Source organism: Mustela lutreola, chromosome 16 (assembly GCF_030435805.1).
Source record: "Mustela lutreola isolate mMusLut2 chromosome 16, mMusLut2.pri, whole genome shotgun sequence".
In the NCBI taxonomy this organism is placed as follows: domain Eukaryota; kingdom Metazoa; phylum Chordata; class Mammalia; order Carnivora; family Mustelidae; genus Mustela; species Mustela lutreola.
This window is the reverse complement of record NC_081305.1, coordinates 22,395,791-22,418,956: the sequence shown is the minus strand read 5'-3', so window position 1 is coordinate 22,418,956 and position 23,166 is coordinate 22,395,791. Positions and strand designations below refer to the sequence as shown.

At 36.6% G+C, this 23,166-nt stretch overlaps 1 long non-coding RNA gene across 1 annotated transcript in view; it reads right to left on the bottom strand.

The window, feature by feature from the left end:
- Positions 1–23,166, bottom strand: part of LOC131818323 (uncharacterized) — a 257,550-nt gene that overhangs the window by 205,776 nt on the left and 28,608 nt on the right. The gene's annotated exons all lie outside the window — the stretch shown is intronic.

Here is a 23,166-nt window from a genome sequence, read left to right as displayed (position 1 = left end):
TCAATAATGAAGGTGTAGAAAGAGAAACTAAGAAAACAATCCCATTCACAATTACACTAAAAATAGTAAGATACCTAGGAATAAATCTAACCAAACAAGTGAAACACCTGTACTCTGAAAAGTATAAAATATTGATGAAGGAAATTAAAGATAAAAACAAAGGAATGGAAAGACATCCATGTTTATAGGTTGGAAGAACGAATGTTAAAATGCCCATACTACCCAAAGCGATCTACAGATCACTATCAAAATATCAGGCTACCTACAGATCTATATCAAAATACCATCAGCATTTTTCACATAACTAGAACAAACAATCCTAAAACCTGTATGTGACTACAAAAGTCCCCAAATAGCTGAAGCAATCTTGAAAAAGAAAAGCAAAACTGGAGGCATCAAAATTCTAGACTTTAAGTTATATTACAAAGTAGTTGTGATCAAAGCAGTGTAGTACTGGCATAAAACGGACACATAGATCAATGGAACAAAACAGAAAAATCTAGAAATCATGGGTTTTATAACCCATGATTATATAGTCAATTAATTTTTGGCAAAGGAGTTAAGAATATATAATGGGAAAAAAGAGACTTTTTCAACAAAGGATGTAAGGGAAAATGGACAACCATATGCAAAAGAATGAAAGTGGACCACTTTACTTGCCATACACAAAAATAAACTCAAAACAGATTAAAGACCTAAATGTGGGAGCAGAAACCATAAAAGAATCCTTGAAGAGGGGCGCCTGGGTGGCTCAGTGGGTTAAGCCGCTGCCTTCGGCTCGGGTCATGATCTCAGGGTCCTGGGATCGATCCTCACATCAGGCTCTCTGCTCTGCGGGGAGCCTGCTTCCTCCTCTCTGCCTGCCTCTTTGCCTGCTTGTGATCTCTGTCTGTCAAATAAATAAATAAAATCTTAAAAAAAAAAAAAAAGAATCCTTGAAGAGAGCACAGGCAGTAATTTCCCTAACATTGAGCATAGCAACATTTTTCTAGATATGTCTCTAGACACAAGGGAAATAAAAGCAAAAATAAACTATTGGGATTACATCAAAATGAAAAGCTTCTGAACATCAAAGATAACAAAGTTTTAAAAAACTAAAAGGCAAACTACTGAATGGCAGAAGGTATTTGCAAATGATATATCTGACAAAGGGTTAGTATCCAGAATATATTAAGAACTTGTGCAACTCAATATCCCCTACCATAATTCAATTAAAAGTGGGCAGAAGACAGGAACAGACATTTCTCCAAAGATCACGTACAGATGGGCAATAGACACATGAAAAGATACTCACCATCAGAGAAATGCAAACCAAAAGTAATATGAGCTGTCACCTCACATTTGTCAGAATGGCTAAATTCAACAACCCAAAAACAAGTGTTGGCATGATGTGGAGAAAAAGGAACCCTCTTTCACTGTTGCTAGGAATGCAAACTGGGACAACCACTATGAAAAACAGTGCGGAGATTTCTCAAACAGTTAAAAATAGAGCTACCCTATGATTTAGTAATCACACCACTGGGTGTTTACCTCCAAAATACAAAAACACTAATTCAGAGAGATATATGCACCCCTATGTTTATAGCAGCCTTAATTACAGTGCCAACCAGGCAAGCAACCCAAGCATCCACTGATAGATGAATGGATAAAGAAGACGTGGTATATAAATAAAATGGAATCTTATCCAGCTATTAAAAAAAAAATGTAATCTTCCCATTTGGAACACAATAGATGGAGCTAGAGAAAATAAGGCTCAACTAAATAATTCGAAGAAACTCAAATACCAAACGACCTCATTCATATATAAAATTTAAGAAATGAAATAAATGAGCAAAGAAAAAGAGAGAGAAACCCAGAAACAGATTCTTAACTATAGACAACAAACTGATGTGATCAGAAGGTAGGTGGGTGAAATAGGTGAAGGAGAATTTTTTTTAAAAGATTTCATTTCTTTATTTACTTGATAGAGCCAGAGAGCACAGGCAGGGAGGATGGCAGAAGGAGAAGGAGAAGCTGGCTTGCCACGGAGCAGGGAGCCCGATGTAGGACTCCCTCCCAGGGTCCTGGGATCATGACCCAAGTGGAAGGCAGATGCTTAACTGAATGAGCCACCCAGGTGTCTTGGTAGGGGAAGGAGATTAAAGAGTCCCCTTATCTCATGTGATGAGCACGAAGTAATGTAGAGAGCTGCTGAATCATGATACTGTGCCCGTGAAATTAAAACAATGCTGTATATTAACTATGCTGTACTTAAAATAAAGAACTTAAAAGAAAAAAGGAACGAGAGGGGAAGATGTTGTCAAGTAATGCAAGAAGTCCCCAATCTAGGAAACGCAGAATGGCAAAATAGAGACCTGAATTATCTCAAGGTTCATTTTAGGACTCGGTGGAAATGGGGTAGGAGGGAAGAATTCAGAAGTTTAAAAAAATAAAAAATAAAAAAAATATATATATATTTATTCTTTATTCATTTTAGACTCTTTATGTTATTAGATACAACACTGAAATATACATCTTTATGCACATGCTCATAAATATGTGTTCTTTATTGTTGAGGTATATATGGGAGTTGGTATCAATTAATTAAAATATATCAAATTTTTAAATGAGTTTTTATATATATTACAGAGATGCTATCCCAAAAAGTAATCCTAATTTACACTTGTACCATTAAAATTTAGGAGTTCCTGCTCACTGTCAGGGAAAATACGAATAATTTAACAGCACGTAATGTAATCTGGGTCACGAAGCCCTAAAAATATAGCACACATGATTTATATCATTTTTTGTTGTTGTAAGTAGAGTTTTCTTTAGCTTCTATTTTATGCTGAAAATCCAACTCACTTTTCTCTTTAACTATTAAATTTCATTTTTCCCCACAAATACTAGTAGAGTGAGTTCTATGAACCATAGCTCTCATTGTCTTTACAGTGTACTTATTTGCCTACTGTATTATTAAACTCTCTCCTTCAATAAATGGTTAACTGTTATTATTTTAAAATAGAAAATGAGAGATTCTAAATTTGTTACAAACATAGATACTTGTAACAGGACAGGGAACACTTTTTCTTAAACTCACCTGTAAATCATATATATGATATATACAGACACATAATATATAATATATATAATATATATTATTATATATAATATAAACATAAAATATATATATTATATATTATTATATATAATATAAATATATATACCATATATATGTATTTATGTATCATACAGATAATAGTATATATTATATCACAGATATGTGCAAAAGAATATTAGTTAACATACATTACATAATAACAATCAGAAATTTGTTCTTACATAGTTCAGGTTTAAGGAGGGGTAAAAGTACAGTTGTGAGGTGACATCTGTGAGGTTACATCAGGGAGAAGCATAAAAAGGCAAATGTAAGGTAAGGGAGCACACAATGAAAATAGCTGTTTCTAGAAGTTGAAGGCCTTGCATTTAATGGGATAAATGCCTTAAAGAGTGAACTCCACGCTTATCCTCCTAAGCAGTCCTGCATTGACTTGTATCAGATCCTATTTCTCTTCCACTAAATTGGAAAGCTTTTAAGGACAGTAAAGATATTTATTATTTTTTATAGTTTTAAAAAACTATGTTTATATATGTGTTTATTGCTAACACATCTAGTCCAGTGTAGGGGATCCATATGTTAATGGACACATGCGATGTCTCTTCCACCACCGAAGTTGAAGAGCTTTGGAGTTGACTTTTTCTGTCTGATTGTTTCAGAGCACTTTTTTCCTCATTTCACTATTCTCCTGTTTTCTTCCCACCCAAGAGAACTCTTTATGTATGTAACATAACCTATTGATCACCTACTGAATGCCAGGCACTGTTTTAGGCACGGGGTGGACATTAAATATAGTTTACTGGATCATGTCCCAAAATCTTTGATGACTTGTCTTCTGCTATATCACTGATACAACTGATACAATGTTTGATATAGTAGAGGGAGAAGCTAACTGCTTTTCTGATGGGCAAGAATAAAAGTGCTTTATATATACTTGGCTGCTACTTAATTTTTAAATAAAATTTATGTAAATGTATTTAAAAGAAATTTGATATCACTGCCTGCAATGGGCTGAATGGTATCCCCTCCCCCAATTTCATATGCTGAAATCCTGCCAATTCAGAATGTGACCTAATGTGATCCTTAGGGAGGGCCCTACGTCAATGACCCTAGTCCTTATAAGAAAATAAAATCTAGACACAGACATATACATAGGAAAACAATGTGAAGTCATAGGGAAAACATAGTTATCTCCAAGCTGAAGAGAGAGGCCTGGAACAGATCCTTCCCTGTGGCTGTCAGTAGTAACACACCTGCTGATACCTTAATCCTGGACCTTGAGCCTCTGGAACTGTGAGAATGTAAATTTCTGTTGTTTAAGTCACTGAGTCTGTGGTACCCTTTTACAGCAGCTCGAGGAAAGAAATACCCTACCATAATTGTGAAATCACTTCTACTTGCAATATAGAAAATAGTTCTGAAAAAGAAATATAAATCTACTAAAGTTATAAATAGTACCTGGAAGGACTTTCAAAAAAATAGTCTTGCCTCTCAGACTTCTACAGAGCACACTGAGTCATAGGGCTTCAGAATATCATCTATGAAAATGAGTATTACACACAGAGACCTGTATCGAGGCCACAAAGCCTTTTCTCAAGCAGCTGCTGCTTCTTTTGACATTGCATTCAATCAACTCAGTATATTTGGAACTGTGTCAGGGTCTGCATTCACTGTATGAGGGAGTGAAATGCCAAGGCCTAGACAGCATTTATAACTGGCACAGTAAAAATGGGTACAACTGTCTCCAAGGACCTTTCCCACAGCCCCTAGGGCTGCTTGCATCCAGGAGGCATTGAGCTGAAGCAGGTATGCTGTCCCTGCCCACGCCCCTCACTTGTGACTGCCTCCAACCTGGGCCCCTGCCTGGACGCTCCCAAGTGAGATGTTGAGAAACGGGGCCCCTGGATCCAATTTGGGAAATTGGCTTGAGGCAGTAACTGTGGAAGAGAAAGAAGAGACAGGACGGTGAAGAACAATATGTAGAGAAACAAGGACAGCGCGTGGGAACATAGGAGGCATTGAGTGGAGAGGAAACAGAATAGCCAAAGGACATAAGATGAATAGAAAAAGGCATCTTGAAAAATGGGATTTGAATGAGAACAGCCAGAGAGGGGGAAAAAAAAAAAAAAGAAACATTTTCTCTACCCTTATTTTTTTTTTTTTCTCCCACAACTTCTCTTTGATATGCTGATCTTTCTTGTTCTCTGCACATTTGAAACCCCACCCATGCCCTTTCCCTCAACTTTTGCTAACCGGGCACACCATGTTCTTACTCCTTTCTCTCCGCTGCCCCTGTCTTGCTCTTCACTCTGATGTTAGGAAGAAGAAGAGGCGTGGGTTCTAATGGCCCCATTCCAACGCCATGAGGAATAACTCCCATTTATGATACTCTCAACTAATATCTAAATATTTTAAAAGCACTGATTGCCTAAAACCCATTTAGGATTTCCACAACAATGTAAAAATGGGCTTCATTTGGAATGAAGGTGGGTGAGGTTGGCTTCATTTCATAGAAGTCTGTATGCAGTATCAGCTGCCTAACGCCTTCTGGTATCCATTATAAAATGCCCCCACCTTCTAACACTCCATACACTACTTTTTGCTGTCATTACCTTCCAGTAATACTTTATTTTCATGAAATACATTCCATCAAAGTACTGCAGTCCTTCCTGAAAAAATTTCATCACTTTAGGGAAACACAATGAAAACTTTCTTGTTGTTGTTTTTAGTAAAATGAAGCTTTCCAATATTGCTATCTTAATTGCAAAATGATATACCACTTCTTAAAATGAGCATGGTCCGGAGCCAGAGAAGCTATTAGAAATGTATTCTCGGTATGATTTAATTATCCAACATCTTCCCACTAAAGCATAGGAAGAAGTTATTTGCATGTAAATTCTATTGACAGTGTATTATTCTTACCATAGAATTCTGCTTGAGGAAGGACACTTCCAATTACTTGTAGAAATATAAACAATAATATTTTAACCATGTATTTATTTAAGTGTTGGTCAGAGAAATATTTCTACAACAACCACAGGAGACTTATGGTAACCCTCCCAAAGTATTTGTTGCCACACAGTGGCACATTTTAGAAAAGCAGCTTTTTTTTTTTTTTTTTTTTTTTGATTTTTGGTGTTCATTTCTTTCCTGATAAAAATTGTTGTCACTTGTCCTCCTTATAGATAACCAATTAATAAACATCATCTCTGGGTCAGCCATAATAGCATACACACACGTCATTTAATCTCCACAATGGGCCTGTTTGTACTGAACACATAAATGCACAGGATGAGGCAGAGAGGTGAGGCAGCTGATGCTAACGGTAGAAGACAGCTGGGAATCATATCCGCGTCTGCCAGTCCTGGTCCACGCCCTTTTGGGAACAGAAAACCTCTCTCCCTGTTTCTCGTTTTCTCCTTCTCTCCCCTTTCCCTTTTAAATCACTTTGGTTAAGATAGAGATGACATAATGTAAAATTCACTATTTTAAAGTGTGGGATCCAGTGGTTTTAACATATTCACTATGTTGCGCCACAATCACTACTAATTCCAGAGTATTTCCATCACGCCGACTGAAACTCGGTATCTACTACCTATTGGTCCCATGCCCACTCTCATCTCATGGACTAGCAAGTAATCTACTTTCTGTACTTCACCTCAATAGGACTTGCCTATTCTGAACATTTCATATGAGTGGAATCATAAAACCATAAAATACCTGTTTCCTTTGCCTAACATAACATTTTCAAGGTTCACCCACACTGTAGCATGTAACATTGCTTCATTTCTCTTTATGGCTGAATAATATGTCATTGGATAGATATATATTCTTTTGTCTATACATTCATCAGTTGATAGATACTTAGGCTGTTTTCTCTAACTCACTTTTTTTGTTTTTTTTTAAAGATTTGTTTTGTTTATTTGAGAGACTGAGACAGAGAGAGAGTGAGTGAGTAAGCAGGGGGAGGGATAGAGGGAGAAAGAGTCAGACTCCCCACTGAGTGCACAGCCCCATGCAAGGCTAATCTCAGGACCCTGAGATCATGACCTGAGCCAAAGTCAATGGATGCTTAACCTACAGAGCCACCCAGGGACCCCTCCCTAACTCACTTTTATTAACATAATCATATCAGGGTGTCCCAAGAATATTGAAGGGTCTGAGATTTTTACCTACTTAAAAGCTAACAAGTTAGCCTAACATAGATTTATGGCCACTGGCAGAAGACATGGGTCCCCTTGATCAGAGACATAGGAGTTAATTGCTCATGGTACAGCAATCACCATGGGTGTCAAGTACTTGCCAACATTTTGTAACTACCAACAAAGAGTCTTTGATATTTTATTGGACTTTTACTTTGATAATTGGAATATGGTTTGGTCTGGAGAAAAACAGTCTTAAAAGATCCCACTGGTCCACCATAGGTCAGCCATTCACTGAATTTTTAAAATATATGATTTAATTCCTATGACATATGCAATTATTTATACTTTTCTGACATTACAAATGATGAAACTATAGGTCTAAAAATTCAGGTGACTTGTACAGACATTTGCAACTAGTACAAGGTAGCGCCGTGATTCAGCATCAGGTTTAAGCTGATTCCAAGTAATTTATCTTTCCACTAATATTCTACAATTCAAGGATGATTGTGGGTATACTGAAACAGAGCATTAAATGCAATCAAAAACAGACTAATTGAAGCAGAGAGCAGAATGGTGGTTAATCTGAAAGAAGGTACAGTAGAAGTCAGGAGATGTTGGTCAAAGGATACAAAGTTTCAATTATGTTAGATGAGTAAGTTCTGGAGAGCTAACGTATGGCATAGTGAGGACAGTTGACAATATTGTATTATGTAACTGAAATGTGCTAAAATGGTCGATCTTACACATTCTCACCACGGGGGGGGGGGGGGAGAAAAAAAAAAGGAAGAAAGCTGTAACTATGTGAGGTAATGGGTGTGTTAATTAGCTTGACTGTGGTGATCATTTCATCATATGTATATTTATCAAACCATCAAGTTGTGTATCTTAATAGATCACATTTCTATGCATCAATTATACCTTAATAAAGCTGGAAAAAAAAGGAGTTATTGTTATATTAACAAAGCAGGTGGTTTCCGACAGAGAAATTAAAAACAAAACAAAAGGTATATCCCTAAGAGTACAGGGAATGCTCAAGAAATGTGTCTCCAGTTTAAAGTATTGCAAGCATTTGGTATGGCAGATATAATGGTGGCTTAAAGGATAATACTGAAAACTCACTTAGGACTGTGATGATCATATGAATATATTCATGTGGCTTTCAAACTGGCTTTGTTAACAGTCAATGTTGTAAACAACATATTACATTGAACATCATTACAGAAAGCAGAGAATGTGCTCAGAACTACAGACATGGACCCAGATCCCAAATTACTAGGATTACCTCACACGGACTCCTGAAGCAGCTTCCAGGAATGCTAAGTCTCTGGATGTCACAGTTAAAAAGCTCCCCATCCAACCCAATAGCCTTTGTTACTGGTGAGGAAGCAAAGCCCCGAGAGCTAAAGCAGCTTGTGAGTATGTTAGTGACAGAAGCAGACATTGCTCATAAATATTTCAATGCTAGTGCAGCAAAATGTAGAACTGAAGAAATTTCCAGGTGAATAGATTAAAATTAATTTCTATTTAAAGAATTAACCTGTCAAGAAGAAAAAAAAATGTAATAGTTACACATGACTGTCTGTGTCTTTTTGAATTTATTTAGTTGGGGGCATAACTAGACATCTTCAGAGAACTGTTTGATTTACCATCACCTATTTTTCAGAGAATATAGGAGATACAGTTATTGTGTCTTTTATAAGTGAGTGCATTTTGGAGTGAAAAAGGTCCCTGCTTCATATTCCACTCCTAATGCATTGAGCAACTTATTTAGGTTTTTGAGACCGAGATTTCTACCTATAAAGCAGAGATAATAATATTAGTTGGCTCTTTAAGTTATGGTAATTATCCAATAATGTAATCCACAGAATACCTTTGTACAAGAATGTGAATCAGGAGACATGGGTTCTAGCTATGCACTTGACACTTACTAGCCATGCTACCTTGGACAGGTCATTCAACTTCTCTAGCCTCTTATTTGTAAACCCAGAAAAGAATCTCATTCATTGTTTCTTCCAGGGCACAATCAACACAGAAATTTCCATGACATTTCATGATCTTCTACCAGGTAAAAAATAGCACCTATTCTATTTTTAAAGATGTCCTTTGGTCAGGTGTTTCAGTGGAAGATCTTCTGATCGCTAAAAAGAAATTCACAATTTATTGCAAATTCAAAGAAAGACGAAGCCCCCTTCACTCCTGCAGAACACGAGTCTTGACATCATGAGTTTACATTCTATGTTACTAATTGCATCCATGTTTTCACTATTTAGAATATCAATAAGTCTAGGAGTCAATTCTGTGCTTATAGAGATATGTAATGCAAGATCTAAAAGAGAGCTTTACTGACATTTTGTAGCCTCATTTCTTGATGGCAAAGATCAAGAATTTAATGAAGACAATGAAGACAATAAGCCCATTCGGACTGAACTCATTCAGAGTTTGGTGACCGGGATCACTTCTTCTGCTGAGTCCTGGGAAGGGAGTGAAAAAAGAAAGTAGAGATGGCCTCGTTAGGCTTTGCAGTCGATCACATCAGTCTCAAAGTCAGGTTCTTTTTCACTCAGAGCAACAGTATTTGTGGGTGCATAATAGGCACCCTGCCGCTTTACAGGACATAATACAATGAGCCAAATCCGAGAAGGTTCTATGTCAGACACTAAAATCACAAAGGGATAATAGAAATAATGAGAACCGAATTAAGGATAATCTCTCAGTACACATACTATACTTGTATTTTGCTCCAATCATTTATTTGTTAATTCTCCATGTCTTTTCCTCTAACATTCTTTTTCTGTAAGATTTGCTTATAAATATCAGACCTCAAAAACCGTACATGCTGGCATCCTACACTCACGCTTATCAAAAAAAAAAAAAAAAAAATCTAAGTGTTAGCTTATGACTTCGTATTTTACATTCTGACCCTGAAAGTCTTCATAGCAAAATACAAGAAGTGCAGAGACCCGAAAAGCTCTTTGAATATGCTCCAGTATTACCAAGCCTGCAATGATTCACCGGCTGCCCCTGTGCCACCTCACCTTCCTAAGGATCATGGAGGACAGTTCTGTGTTGGAAGGTCAAACACTGTCAATGGCAATCCCTAGTATACCCTGGCATTGTCTTTATCAACCTTTTTTCCATCTATGAAAATGAGCATTTGTTCTATCTACCTCAGAGTATGTTGGAAGACTGTAATTAGATAATAATACATACAGAGAGGGCAATATGTGGATTAAAAAAAAAATACAACCTTTGTCATAATGACTATTTTTTTTTTTTTAATTTCCTACCTTGAGTACCCCTCCTTCTTAAAAAAAAAAAATCTAGAAGTGACTACTTGGTGACCAATGATGAAACAGGCATCTCTGGAAACCCTCTCCTACGCTTCCTTTTAGCTGGAGTTCCATTGTTATTTCTGCAGGTGTGACTGACTCTCCGCTCTGACTACTCTGGTCCCCAAAGAGCGGGCACTAGATTCCGTGTTTTCTCTCAATCATCATTGTCATGTTCTGGAATTCATGAACAGATGCCTTCACTTCCTTCAATTTCAAAGCTTCTGCTTTCTCTCTTGCCTTATCTTTAAAGGGTTCTGTTTTTTGTTTTATTTATTTTAAGAGAGGAACAAACCCAAGTACAGAGATTGATTTCATACACATCAGAGGATGTTCATAAACACTGTCTGAGCTGACTCCTTTACAGCTCACTGAATGCCTTACCAATGAATCTTATTTTTAAAATAAAATTCTATAACTATAACATAAATTATTCTCTTTGGCCTTCAGGTATCTAGAGATCCTACTTTGTAAAATTGGACTCTCTGGCACGACTACTATTACCCAATTACCTGTCCCTCCCATTTCTGATCTCTGTCCTGGCTAATAGCTTGGCTCTTCTCCTGGGAACTTCTCTCCTGCCAACTCCGGCACATTTGGCTTAAAGCACCCAAGAGCAGATTTCTTTGTTGGTAACTGGATTTGCTCCAAAGGAGACTGAGTGGAACTAAAGTATATCCCTCCTATCCCACTTTACTCTGCCATGCACAACTCATCAGGCTATAGGTGTAGGACGTCCATGCATAAAATTGCTCCTTGCTCGTGGAATAATTATCATCAGGCTCCAAAACTATACATCCTTTTCTCCTTCAGGGCCTTAATCATGCAATTAAAGGCAGAGGTTTGAAGTCACCCACAGTAAGTGGCACACCTGGCTTGGATTTGGGTCAAATAATTTCAATTCCTATGCCTCTGATTCTGAATAAAGAGAGGGGTAACATAACTGAATTAATAGTAGATGTAAATATATGCAAATGTCTAGCACTGAGCAATTCAATAAATGGTAACTAGGTATCATCATCATCACTTTCTCTTTTCTAAATTCAGATTTCTTACTCCATTCACGTGTCAAGCACCTCCAATTCAGGACCAGGCTTGCAGGATTCCACTGCAGAGTCAGAAAGGAGAGTACGGGAGCCCACTCTGTGCAGAGCAGTCCTTCCCCAACTTTGCTTCATAGGAGAATCTACCTGCGGAGATTTTAAAACTTCACAGGCCCAGGCTACAACAAGTGCGTCAAAGTCTACGGGCAGGACACAAGACTAGCATTAAAGTTCCCTGGGTGAACCCACTCTGTAGCCAAGATTGAGAATCACGATGCTGCACATAGCCAGGGAGAATGTCAGGTCTAGCTAGAAGGAAGCTGAGCGTTCCCTCACTATTTTCTGAAAGACAGTGATACTTTTTTATGGCAGGAGTTCTGTTCAGTGGAACAAGAAGCAAGGTCAGGCAGACAGCTGACCATCTGAGAGAAGGAAGAAGCTGGAAGACATCTGGGACAGAAGGTTGGTTAAGACAGGGTCAGAGTGCCTGAGTTAGACTCTCTGCTCAGCCATTAAATAACCCTGTACCTTTGGCCAAGTTACTTAATGAGTGTAAGTTTCAGTCCCCCATTCTTAAAAGAGGATAAAAATAGCAAGGAGGTCACAAGTGTGTTGTGAAGATGGAACAAAATTATATTAGTTAACGTAAGTCATATAGTAATTTCTATGTGTATACACAGAGTATGTATATATTAAAGGGTGTAATTGCCATTGTTTCTATCATTATTATTGAGAAACTGGAGGGGACAGTTCACCACTTGGTCTCCTAATCTTGCTTCTGAGGTCCCATGAAAGTGGATTCAAGGTGTAAAGCAACAATGTTAAAATGCTGTTACAGAGCTTGCATTGACTTTGAATCACAAGCTGGCACATTGGGAGCAAGCAAGTTAAAGTAATGATTCGGGATCAAAGGAGTGTGCCTTCCCCCAAGTACGGTATCCTAGGTCCGGGCGGGCAATCAAATTTCTATCAAACGTTCTTCCTGTCACGCTTCTCAAATCCTATCCCTTTAGTGACGGAAGGTGTTTCAATCAGATTAGACGGCCTCTGTGGCTGCAGCACACACCTGTCATCACACTAGCGGTGCCAGACTTCTGGGGCACATGAGCCTCCTCTTTCAGGGGCTCAGAGACAGTAAATGACACAGTCAAGGATGGACTCCAGTCACTGGCCGCTAGGGCATCTGAGCCCAGGAGAGAAGGACCCAAAGTTGTCCTCTTCCCGATATAACACAAAGGACAGGGTTGGAAGAAAGGACAGTCGGGCTACAAAAATAGAGAGAAGAGAGATGGTGGTAACATCCTCCTCCTGGCAGCTTTATAGTTTCCTTATCATCTTCCTGGCACCGCGGTGCCCTCCTGCTCCCTTCCCTAGCTATCCCTCTGGTGGTGGCAGTGCCATTCAATCTCTCTGTCAATGTGTCTCTCTTTTCTGTAAGAGAAAAAGATAAGCACATTTTCAAAAAGGAGCACAAGGGGAGCTTATAGATCTTGGCTGAATAATTATTAGAACTCATAGGCTCCATTTAAAGATTTGGATAAGAGTCCTACACATGGGACTGAAGATAGAAAAGTGGCTTGAAACTCCGTTTCCTGCACAGCCACTATTTGCATAACCAACAGGACACTGTGTCAGCCTTGGATGAATTAGATTTTTCACAGAGAAGGTTAAGACAAGAACAAGGGATTATGGTATATTCTAATGAAGCATTGGACCCAGTGATTCTGCCTCAATGTAGTTGAATAATTGCCTGCTTGTGGGGGTTTAGATGATTTGCCCAATTATATATGCTTTGGAAAAAAACTAGAGTGTATCGGTGGTGATTGCTATACAGCAATGAGTGCGAAATCGTTCATTAAAGCTGCACATTTTGATAGCTTCTGGCTCTCTGAAGTTTCTGATTTGAAGCTCTAATCACTCCTGCTTATTCTCGACCATGAGTAAATTATTTGAGAAGCTTCAGACATATTTTACTCATCATGAAAATGTACACTTTCTTCCCAAATGAAAGGAAAATAAGATATTACTTTCAAATGGTAAAATAAAAAGCTTTAAAACAACTTGTGCCTGAAACGAGTTCTGAGCTCCATCCATGCTAAATGAGGAGAACTCCACAACGTGAAACAAAACAAAATGTATCAAATACTTGAGGTTGCATTAGGTTGTGGACAATTAAAATATGGAGAGCACATGTGTTCCACATTCAGGAATTCTGTTAATATTTTCATGCTATCATAAAAACAGAATGTGAACTGCCCAAGATTAGACACCACAGAGCTATAACTTTTCCAGAGGTGAAAAGTGTGAGTATGTGTGAGTAGAGGTGTGTGGTTTTCATGTGTAGGACAACTCTTCATCACCATGGATAATGATAATAACACAACATCATTGATAATGATAACTATTAATACAGTTTAGTGAACTCATCTAAGGACTTTAGGTGCTGGTGATATAGAAATGGATAAGACACAGGGCATGATTTTAAAGAACTCCCTGTCTGGTCCATTTGGGACTACATTTCCAGTTTTGTACTGCTGTGAAGATATGCCACAATACGATACAGAAAAGTTTGGTTTAGAGCAAATATCTGAATATATCATCACTCCTGGCTGGGACATGTAATATTTGTAATTGTCTACACACAAAAAATAATGTAGCCTTAGTTAAAAGACCTTTAAATAGTGAAATTATAGAAATAATTTTATGAATAAAATTTCATTTAATCTTGAAAACATTTAAGGAATCAGATCAAGTATTTTATTCTTATTGTTTCCATTTTACATAGTAGAAACTGGGGCCTAGAAAATGTGAGTGATTTACCCAAGGTCAAGATGAATTATGAGGAAGTCTTGTTATCAAACTCCGTTCTAAAGTCTTACCGCTATGCCACGTCATGTACCAAATACTACTTGGTGCTTCAACATTTCTGCTGAAGGAAAGGATTATCATTTTCCCTCAAATGTTCACTCAAAATATACTTTCTGTGAGGCTTCTAGATGCTAGTCATCACCTACCGTAAGCAAAGTAGACACAGCTACCTCTTTTCTTGGGGTATCCCAATTATAAGAGACAAAGTGATAGGAGGAAACTACCTTGATAATCTAATATTATTGGGCTTGTTTCCTACAATACTACTTCCTATAAGATACAAGTTTGATCCTTACATGTCAAATGTTTATCACATAACTACCCTTGAACTTGGAGTCAGACGTCTTGGGTTATCTTTCTGGGGTTACCACTTACTGTTTGGTTTAGGACCTTTTACTCTTTCTGTGAACATTGCTGTCTTTACAAATAACAAGGAAACAATGGCACCTGTCCAGAGCTATCTCACATTGCCATCGAGGGGATCTAGTGAATAGTAATTCCTCAAAGCACTTTTTGACCAGTGGTATATAACATTGTGTGCTATACATCCTTCCAATTCCTCCTATGGGCTTAGCTCTCTAATGAAGATATACTTTCTTTTCTTATCTCTCTCTCTCTCTCTCTCTCTCTCTCTTTTCTTTCTTCCCCAACCTAATCTAGTGCAGGCCAAGAATACAGAAATGCACTACAGCCTAATTGCATCTATCTCATGTGAAATTTGTTTTGTTTTCTTTTTTAAGAACATATATCAATATCTGAAGTGTTATGGGAATGATAATGTTGGCTCCACATCCTCCAGATTGGTAATTTGGCTATTTAAATTTGCTAACCATTATGCATTATGCATCAGAATACCACGGTACACTTTAGCATCTGCTTTACGACAGAAAAATGAAGGAGGTAGGGCAGAATAGCACAATTACAGGAAAAAGTATGTTTTGAGAAACGGCTTCTATACATTCATCGTTGTGAAGTTCATATTACCTAGGTTATCTGAATATCATAGTTGAAATATTTGCATTAATAAGTTTTATTGTTTTTCATTTTAAGATAGGAAGGTATTTAGATACCTAACATCTCTAAAGGTTATGTGAAACTTAATTATTAACCTAATGTGTCTCACAGGCCAAGGTTTGTAAATTATAGTCTTTTTTTACGTTTGATATCTTAGCAGTTTTTATCAATTATGCCGTAAGGTACATTAGGGGCTTTGGAATTCCATTTATTAAGTATTTCACTGATAAACCTCTTTCGAGGTTACACCTTGATCTGATTGAAGACCAACCGATCATGTAGAATAAAAATATCTAGAAATTAAGGAGGCAAGATTTCCCACCGGGCTCAGTTTACAGCATCCTGCATAAATTTTCATTCCCTGCCCGAATTACAGATCAGAAATGTATTTGATTCTGCACGGCTCTCCCTACCAACACCTACTTACTTAGAGATAAACGCCCAGCTGATCTGCACCTCCCTTTCTTTCCGAGCACACTTGACAGGGTGAAACTATTCAATCCCCTGGGCTAGGTCAGAATCCGTTGAAACAAGAAACATCGGAACAGGATTGTAATTCGTACCCCCAGCTTCCCTGACAGCATGGTGACTTTTGCTTGCCATCCAAATATTCAAATCTTTTTACACAATTTGTCTCCAAAGTGAAGCTTCGCTTATGAAGCAGACCGTCCTCTCCAAGTGGCAATTCTTTCCTGTTCCCATGCTGAGAAGCCAGCAGCAGAGTTCAGAAACCAAGGCCTTCTCAGGGCTCTATCATTTACGGGGGAACAACGTATCAATCTGTGCACAAAAGCAGCCCAGGAGACAAGGGCTGACCATCAAGACTGAGTATTTCTGCAGTAATAAGGCAGTTGACAAAGCCACCTTCTCCGCAGGGAAACTGGAGAAGCAGCTGCTAATTGCTCTGTTTTATAAGCACTCTTACCTTCCTTTAAAAAAAAAAAAAAGATGTTGACACAACTTCCCACAGATGTGCATTCTAAATCCCACTGCAATAGGTTTTCCTTGCTTTCCCTCAGGAATTTCCCAGAAATTCTATTTCCAGGTGGAAAAAGCTCATTTTGAACTTATCCCCTCATTCTTAATGACAGTGGAGAGAATGTTGATATTTCTCTGTTTTAATTTTAAATAAATGGAACTATATTTTAAGATAAAAGTTTTACAAATTGCCCCTCTCCCTTTCTTCAGAGGGTCTTATGTATAAAATTATATGGCACTCATGCTGAGAAATGGCCAAACAATCTGGAGAGAAACAGAAACATGTTTCATTTTCTTGCACATTTGTTTAAAAGGGGACTCTGAGATCAATGAGCATTTTTTAATTATTGTCCTTCCAAAACTTCTTCCCCTAATACTTCATAAAATGCTGACAGGGAAAAAAAAAAACCAAAAAAAAAAAAAAAAAAAAAAAAACCAAAAAACCAACTGTCTCTTTACAGTTTCCCCAGAGAACAGTCTTTTTAAAATATGTTTTTTTAACAGAATGTTTCATAACTATGAATAGGCCTCTTGAGAAAATAGTGAAAGGCATTGTCTCCACTTAACCAATATAAAGACTGAATTCTCAGAAAAGAATCCCACTCAGATCTTATTTAACCATGACTACAATTTTTAGTACCCAGAGAGTTCTATGTTCAGTGCTAGGTACTGGGATAATGAGACAGTATGGCCTTGTTCCAAGTGGCAAGGAACAAGGAACAAGGAACACTCATGCAGCAGGACAAGGTGACACGTAACTGACAGAAAAGACCAGGATGGATAGATGTCATCAGCAATGGTCACCTGTTGGCTCTTATTCATTAAATACTTAAGACAGATAACTTACATTTGAACACTAGGTAGGCAACTTACTCTTCCTTGGTTTTGGAAAGGTTGCCTGATCTCCTTGTACTTTGGTGTTTCCCTTTTTTAGCAGAGATAATATCAGAAGCTATTTCACATGGTTTTTGTTAAAAATGAGTCAGTTATTATATATAAAAAACTCAGAAGAGTGCTTAGTATCTGGGAAGCATTCAGTAAGTGTCTTATATCTGGTATACACAAATGCAAGTAGCAATTAAGGACATATTTCTAATAAAAGACATACCCTAGTTAGTAGTAATACCTAGATACCTAGATACAACTAATAGAAGTGACATACAGATAAACAGTTTTTGCAAGGCTGCATTAAATTCTATGATCCAGTATGGGGTCTAAATGAAGCAGCGGGCACATGCATAGACCCTCTGATCTAAACATTTAGGAATGATGGGTGACATTTGAAATGAGGAGACAAAATGATGTAACTGCACTCAAATTCAAGTAAAGTGTATTTTTGTATCAGGCACTTAATGAAAACAAGTAAGGAAAAAGAAATCATCTTTCTGTTCCCCATGTCTGTAACTATGCAGTCCTGGATAGCTTAAACCCAAAAGGATGAAGGGAAAATAAAGTTACTCCAATTGCTTTAAGTCATGGTCTGAGATAGGAATTTCCTGACTGTGGAGATATGACAAGAATAAAGGAACCAGCATGTCCTTGAAATTTATCAACACATCTTCAGTACCAGGAACTGTGGAAAAGAGCAAAATAAAGACATAATTATACGCAAGAACTTTTCCTAACCACAGAAATTCAAAAGGGAAAAAAACAAAACAAATAAACAAAAAAACCCGTGAAGAATATATTTCAACATGAATGGAAGTAAATTCAAATGGAAAGCATGAGAGAGCTGAAAATAGTGAGTAAAAAAATGTAACCAATTCTTGGGGCGCCTGGGTGGCTCAGTGGGTTAAAGCCTCTGCCTTCAGCTCAGGTCATGATCCCAGGGTCCTGGCATCCAGCCCCACATCGGGCTCTCTGCTCTGCAGGGAGCCTGCTTCCTCCCTCTCTCTCTCTCTGCCTGCCTCTCTGCCTACTTGTGATCTCTGTCTGTCAAATAAATAAATAAAATCTTAAAATAAAAAAAGAAATGTAAGCAATTCTTAATTATAATAACTACATAAGTGCTTATGATAAAAACAAAAAAAAATGCTCCCATGTCTTCAATGGTGAATTGTATTATTAAATATTTGAGGAAGAAATAATATCAAGCAATGAAACTTCTTCAGAATATAGAAGTAGGAAGACTCCCAGGTCATTATATGAAATCCACATTACACTCACAAAACCAGGATAAGTCCTTACAAGGAAGCTAAATTACAAACCAGTGTACCTCATAAGTGTAGGCCCAAAATCCCTTTAAAAAGGTAAAATGAGCCTGTCACTACATAAGAAGTTTAACATATCATGATCAAGTGGGATTTGTTAAAGGAATGTAGATTAGTTTAATGTGAAAAAAAAAAATCAACTGAGGTAATTCACAATGTTAACAGAATATATGAGAAAACTTTATCACCTCTAATATATGCAGAAAATACACAGACAAAACTCAGTGACCTTTCATTTTATAAACATATACTATACATTATATATCATATATAATATAAATATTATAGATATAAAAATAGATAAAATGAGAACCTCTCAGCAAACTTGAAATATAATGAAATTTCCATATTTCTTATAAGGGGCATCAGAAAAAAAACATACCTGTTATTATAATCAATAGTGAATAACTTAACTGTCTTATTAAAATTGAGAACATGGCAAGAATAGAACTGTCTCAAATTTTATTCATTACTATATTGGAGGAATTAGCCAGAACAACCAACAAGGCAAGAAATAAAAAGCATTCAGATTGGAAAAGAAGAAGTAAAATTATATTTGTAAGCAATATCATGTCTGCACACATTTATATGGGATCTACAAAAATGTTATTAGAATGGATAATGATCTTTAACAAGGTCTCAGGATAAAAGGTCAATATTAAATATATATATATATATATATACACACACACACACACACACGACACATATATATCTCCATCTTCTGTGTAATGGGGAAACTTTAAAAGCATTCTCAGTAAATAAAACACACACCAAATTTGGGTTCCATTATTATTTCTATTTCACATTTACTGAATATACTAGGCAATATAATAAGGTAAGTAAAATAAATCATAGCCATATGAATTGTAAAGGAGATTAAAAACCATTTCAACTTTTAGAATGTATGATTGTTTACATATGTTCAGACACTTTGCTTTATACTAAAAATATAACATGAGGGTAAAAAATGACAAAAAAAGGACAAAACAAAAATAAAAATATAACATGCATGAAAAATATTATTGTGGACGTTAGTATTAACTAGAAAATGCAAAAGGAAAAAAGAAAACTTATACTGCAACAACATGTAAGAATATAAGTAAAGCTGTGAGAAGAAATAAAAGATACTGAAGGAGTTAAAAAAAGAAATGAGTGAGTGGAGAGACATACCATGTTCATGGATGAGAAGATTCAGTTGTTAAAACAGCAATTCTTAATTTTAAGTTTAATGTGATTTCAATCAAAATCACAGTTTAATGCACCTGAATGAGTATGCCGTAAAATATAAATGGAAGAACATAGAATCAATTTGCAAGAAGACTGTTGAAAAAGAACCATGTGAAATCACTTGTTCTACCAGATACTATGCCTAATTTAAAACTATAGTAATTAAGATAAATTGGTTGAGGAGGAAGGGAATAGAGACCAAAACATAGACTAAGCGAACTAAGTACAAAAACCAAAAACTAAAACTAGATTTGGGACATAAATGATTAAAATACCGACTTTAATATATAGTGTTAAACTAATTTATTATTTTTATAGGATAAATAAAGTTAGCTCTTACCTCACACATAATTCCAGGTTTACTAATGGTCTAATATCAAAAGCAAAATTTTAAACTGCTAGAAAAGTACCTGTAAAATAAAATCATCTTAGTGTATAGAATGGATTCTTAGACTAGACAGAAAAAGCGAAAAGCATTAAAAATTGAAGATTTTTTATTATGTCAAAAATGAAATTTGTACAAAATAAAAGATGGGTAAAAGACAAGCACAGACTAGCATAGCATACTTGTAATATATATAAATGAAAACTATTTTATATTTAAATTGTATAAAAATCATAAAAAATCTATATGGAAGAATAAACATCCTGTTACAAAAATGGACAAGGATAGTTCATAGAGGAGGAAACCTGAAAGGCTAATAGGTATAAAAAAGTAATTAGTCCTTCTTAATCAATTAAATACAAATTAAAACAAACATTAGTTATCATTCTTTATATACTCCTCTGTGTGGTCAGAAGAAATATATTTTTTTTAAGATTTATTTATTTGGGGGTGGGGAGGAGCAGAGGGAATGTGAGAATCCTCAAGCAGATTCCCTGCTGACTGGGGAGCGTGCCCTGGGGATTGACCCCAGGACCCTGAGGTCATGACCTGAGCCAAAATCAAGATTCCGGGGTGGGGGGGTGCCTGGGTGGCTCAGTGGGTTAAAGCCTCTGCCTTCAGCTCAGGTCATGGTCCCAGGGTCCTAGGATCGAGCCCCACATCGGGCTCTCTGCTCAGCAGGAAACCTACTTCCTCCTCTCTCTCTCTCTCTCTCTCTCTGCCTACCTGTGATCTCTATCTGTCAAACAAATAAATAAAAAAATCTTAAAAAAAAAAAAATCAAGATTCGGACACCTGACTGACTGAGCCATCCAGGCACCCCCAAAATACCTTTTTAAAAGTGTGATGATACTAATGTGTTTGCGTATGTGAAGATACCTCCTCTAATTGGGATGATCAATTACACCGGTTTGCTTAGGTGGGTCATGAGATCCTCTGTGTCAAAACTGGGGAAGTTCCAGATAAATCAGAACTAGTGGGTCAGCATGGTGGGATTTAAATTAGTAAAACAACTTCAGAAGGTAATACTTCAATGTTTAATATTAGAATGGTAAGCACTGCAACATGAGAGAGGGAGGAAAGGAAAATGTAGGGAGGAAAGGAAGGAGTAAGAAAGCAGTATGTTCAACTAAAAGAGAAGGGACTTTGGTACATGTATCAGAATCACTTACAGAGCACCTGTAACAAAGAACATATAGAGTCAGGCTTATTGCAGTAGAATAAGACTTGGGCCTTTGTATTTTTTTTCTATTTACCAAGTGATTCTGATACCCACTGAAGTATGAAAACACCACATCAGATATAGATATATAGATATATAGATATATAGATATATAGATATCAGAAAAGATAAATTTCCACACCTAATGTTGGGCAGGAGTAGCAAGTTGCTGAGTGCCATATAAAGTATCATTGGGTTTACTTAAACTTTTAAATCCTCCAACACAAGACTGTATTATGTTTAGGGATATATAAGTGTGTATTAAATATTAAAATGTGCCTGGGAATGATAAATACAAATTCACATTTGTGATTACCTTGGTAGAGGGTAATAAAATCACAGAGTTTTTGCAAGGGGCCTTCAACCGTGTCTCAGATATCTTATTTTTTCCCAAAACAATAAAACTGCAGTCAACATGGCATAATGTTAAGATTCAGCATAGTAAGAAACTGAATTATTTGTATATTTGAAGTATTTCACAAAATTATTTTAGGAATATAGAACTATGAAAATATTCCGATCCCTATTTTGTGAAGGCATATTTAACAATTTGTGTGGTTATACAAGAAATGGCATAGACATAGATTATCATTATCCACTGCTACATTTATATCTGATAAATACTAAAAAATCTCCTTGGGCTATGATAAGGCAGGGTGATATAATTATGTGAGATTCCTATTATCCTGTGTTTCAATTTTGTATTTTATCAGAAATGCCATTAACACAGTAAGTTACTAGCATATGACTAGAACTTGTGGGCACAGTTGTCAGATTAGCTGGGTGACCATAAATGAGTTCTTTTGCTACTTTGTTGCTTCTTTGTTACATACAGTATGATAAATACCAATAATAGAGTGTACTAACAATTGCATTTACTCTTCAGAATAAAACTATTTTATCACTAAGAGACTGTATGAATGCATACTATGTCCACACAAAGACTATAGAAATTCTGACTTTTAATCATTTACCATTGATTATTATTCTTCTAACCTATGGAAATAGGAAAATTGAACAGTATAAATTAACTTTCATCATTAGTGATACAGTGTAGTGAGTACTGTTCAAGCAATGGGCTTCCTTTGAAAGTAAGTGAAACAAATAGAATATGTCTTAATACTACCTCATCTGTCTGGGTTGGAGTGAAGTTGCTTAACGAACATCACCTCTCACAGAAAAGATGACAGGAATGGTTCCAAATTAGACTTTGCAGAATCTGTTGGAGTAATCTGGCTAGAGTGTGAGGTGCACACCTTATAAAGTTGTAAGAAAAACAAAAAGTCCTCATCAATTATTGAAAAAGGTCATTTCAGATGAGCTCATGCAAAAGACTGCTTTCTTTCAACTGTCAGTTTGATTTGAATTGAAGTTTCAATATATAATCTGTTACAATTTACACTGCTTCTAAGACTTAAAAATAACTGCTGGTAAATAAAAAATATATTGTAGCAACTCAATGGTAAAACTGGAAAAGTGGTAGAGTGTCAAAGAAATAGAGGAAGTCCATGTTTGCCTGGGATTGGCTCTGGGTTTGTTTGCTTGGCTGTTTTGTAGAGGTCAAGATTTACTAATATGGGAATAATTCCAGACTTCTCAGCCAAGTTGAGTCCTGGACTTTGGTGACAGGAAAACTATAACCTAG